Source organism: Monodon monoceros, unplaced genomic scaffold, assembly GCF_005190385.1.
Source record: "Monodon monoceros isolate NGI ecotype Baffin Bay Population unplaced genomic scaffold, NGI_Narwhal_1 Super_Scaffold_8, whole genome shotgun sequence".
Lineage (NCBI taxonomy): Eukaryota > Metazoa > Chordata > Mammalia > Artiodactyla > Monodontidae > Monodon > Monodon monoceros.
Window position 1 is genome coordinate 68015554 of NW_021703785.1, and position 3999 is coordinate 68019552.

The window sequence follows — 3999 nt, forward strand, 5'->3', positions numbered from 1 at the left end:
TACCATACTGTCTTGATTACTGTAGCTTTATAGTATAGTCTGAAGTCCAGGAGCCTGATTCCTCCAGCTCCGTTTTTCTTTCTCAAAATTGCTTTGGCTGTTCGGGCTCTTTTGTGTTTCCATACAAATTGTGAAATTTTTTGTTCTAGTTCTGTGAAAAATGCCATTGGTAGTTTGATAGGGATTGCACTGAATCTGTATATTGCTTTGGGTGGTATAGTCATTTTCACAGTGTTGATTCTTCTAATCCAAGAACGTGGTATATCTCTCCATCTGTTTGTATCATCTTTAATTTCTTTCATCAGTGTCTTGTAGTTTTCTGCATACAGGTCTTTTGTCTCCTTAAGTAGCTTTATTCCTAGGTATTTTATTATTTTTGTTGCAGTGGTAAATGGGAGTGTTTCCTTAATTTCTCTTTCAGATTTTTCATCATTAGTGTATAGGAATGCAAGAGATTTCTGTGCATTAATTTTGTATTCTGCTACTTAACTAAATTCATTGATTAGCTCTAGTAGTTTTCTGGTAGCATCTTTAGGATTCTCTATGTATGCTATCATGTCATCTGCAAACAGTGACTGTTTTACTTCTTGTTTTCTGATTTGGATTCCTTTTATTTCTTTTTTGTCCCTGATTGCTGTGGCTAAAATTTCGAAAACTATGGCATATTTAAAAAGAAAAAAAGTTAAGACATTTTAGTTCTTGCCCTCAGTGATTTCAGTTGAGTTAGAAGGATAGATCTTTCATACTGTGGTATGTGCAGTGATAGAGATATGCACAACCTATTTGTAAGTATAGCCATATAGTGACCATACAAGAAATTAGTAGTCTAAGGGTTTGATGTTATTTTGTACTTTAAGACTCTAAAATTTAGACAGACGACAGCCCATTATATAGCCTAAACTTAACTTGGCCCTGGTTTACCCACACAAAATGAGAAGACAGAAAGATAAAGAAGAGTCTTAGAGCAGGTGCTGAAATTTCTGATTTCTAATGCTGACTCTTCTTTGTGACCTTACACAAGTCACTTAATTTGCAAGGCCTTGGTTTAGATATTTATACAGTGAGAAGTTTGGGATAGATGGATCTTTTAAGGAAGGTCCCTTGCAGTTAAAACAGTCTACCTGCAGGTATTTACCCTTATAACTATGTCTACTTTTTATAAATGTTTTTCACTAAGAACGTGATCCTGTTTCATCACAAACTACTTTCTTGCTGACCTAAATTTTGTGTTTTCTCTTTGGTTAGGTAATACATTCACATGGTTCAAAATTCGAAATGAAAAAAAAAAAGAATATGCAGTGAAAAGTCTTTCTTCCACACATGTCCCTCAGCCACCTGTTTCCTTGCCTAGGAAACAGCCAGTGCTAACAGTTTCTTGTGTATTTCCCCACCCCCCCCAAGTGTATGCTTATACAAGCAAATAAGTAGTATATATATTTTCTCTTCTATCTTTTTACATAAATGGTACATACTACGTATAGTTTATGTACCTTTTTTTTCCACTTATCTTAGAAGTTGTGTATATCGTTGTATACAGTGTTTCCTCATTCTTTTTTATGGCTGCATAATATTCCATCATATGATGTATCATTTCATCAGTCCTCTCTTTTTGGACGTTTAGGGTTTTGTCTGATCTTATTAAAAGCGTTATGCAGGGTTTCCTTGGTGGCGCAGTGGTTGAGGGTCCGCCTGCCAATGCAGGGGACACGGGTTCGTACCCCGGTCCGGGAAGATCCCACATGCCACGGAGCGGCTAGGTCCGTGAGCCATGGCCACTGAGCCTGCGCGTCTGGAGCCTGTGCTCCACAACGGGAGAGGCCCGTGTACCGCAAAAAAAAAAAAAAAAAAAAAAAGGCGTTATGCAGTGAATAACTTTGTACATCATTTCCTACATATGTGAATGACAGTGACACAGCTCTATTGGAATAGTGACATAGTTCATGAAATATGTTATTTAGTAACCAGTATCATAAATAAATTGATAAATCAGGGTTTCAAAAGTGTACTTCTAGAGTTCCATCAACTTTGACTTATGTGCTCCCTATGGCAGTATAATATGATGGTATAGTAGACTCAGCATTCTATTTGGTTCTGAAGTAAACGTGAGAGAAATCACATCACCTGCATGGCTGTTTCTTCGTTTGAGCTTCTTGAGCCCTAGATAAAGGATTATGTGTAGGGACCTTGTCCTAAACAAACAAAAAAATATATAAAATTTTAAACACTAAAATCATGCGTTAGAGTAAAATTTTCAGTGAGAGGCATATAAGAGCTGAGACCAATTGGTGTAACAGCAGATTTGTGCTTTCCAGCTCATGCTCACTCCAGGGCATATGCTCCTTGAGTGCTATTTAAGTTGATATTTTTCTTTTAAATTTTTTGCCAAGCACATATAGTCAAATTTGTATAATATGCAACATCTATGTATTCCCTCTTTACCAATAAGAAAGCTCTAAAAGTAGTAAACAATTTACCCATATTTGCATAACAAAGTGGCAGACCTAGGACTAGAACCTACATTCTCTAATTTCTAATCCAGAACTTTTTCCAGTATGTCACATTCTGTTCTAATTTAACATGTAGCACCAGCAGATCTGAGCATGCCCAGTGATTAGGGAGCACTTTAGGGAACTTTACTCTGCCTAGGCTCCAGAGCAATGTAGAGTTCCGAAAGCAGCAGTGCATTTTTATGATGACAAAATAATATTCTATACGTAATTGTTGAAGTAATCATACAACACGTTGATTAGCAATCAGGAAGGCTCCAAATCAAAAAATGAAAGCCGATATAGAGGAAACACTCTTTCCTAATTGGGAAAGAGTTGTCACTTTGAGATGAATTTATCAGTCATAAGGACTGAAAGGGAATCAGGATTATTTGGAAGGAATCTTACATTCCCCAGAGTTAGTGCTGTCATTTAATTTAGCCAGGAAAATCTGAACCATCAGAAAAGAAGTGGTGATAGAAACAATAGCAAAAGAATTGAAAAAATAGAAGATTGGGGAATGTGCTATAATAACTATCCCCCTGAAACTGGCATTGCGGCACATGACCCACACACACCTTTAGTCCCTTAACTGCTGACTATTCTCCTCTTTGCACAACTGACTCTTACCCTTCAAGTTTCAGCTTAAATTTCGCTTGTTAAGCTGTCCACCTATCTGAGCAGCCTTTTACCCTCCACCCCTACTCTAATTCCTTATTATCACTTGCTGTTTGTTTTCTTCATAGCATGCATATATGTGTGTGTGTGTGTATATATGCTTGCTATTGTCTCTCTTTGTACTAGGTGTGAATTTTGTGAGGGCAAGAGCTAATCTGTTTTGATCACTGTTAATATATACATTGCCTGGTACATAGTACATATTTGTTGATGCATGAATGATCTTGGTGGTCCACAATTCCCAATTCACATGGCTGACCAAACCCACTCTTAAAGTGGAATGTTTTCAAAAGTATATTTCCCCTTGTTCTTGTATTTGTTCGTTCAGGGTTGATTTAGGAAATGTATATGTAATTTATGTGCTCATCTTCTTAATGAGAAAAATGTTAGCTTACTCATCAACAAGCTTTTTTTAAATGTGCAAGGCACTGTGCTAAATGCTGCGTGAATACCAAGGTGAATAATGCATAGTCCTTATCCCTAAAGAGAAGCAGAAACATTTTTAAACCAATAGCTTTCATACAAGGCAAAATGAAATAAATGCTAAATAGAGTTGTACAAGCAATGTTGTATAGCAGCAATGAAGAAAAAATGATGAATTTTAATTACAGGAAGGGCCTCACAGAGTTGAATTTTGATTTTGGTCTTGTAGATAGAAAAGTAGAACTGAAGTCCCTATACATGGAGAATAGAGACAATAAATGTTTAGTTTCGCTTTTTTAAAAGTTCTTAAAATAGTAATATTGACCACAGAATCTTATAAAACGTTGTCATAAAGCAATCTTAAAAAATTTCAGTTATAAATAAAATTACTCTGGCCTTAACATTACAATTC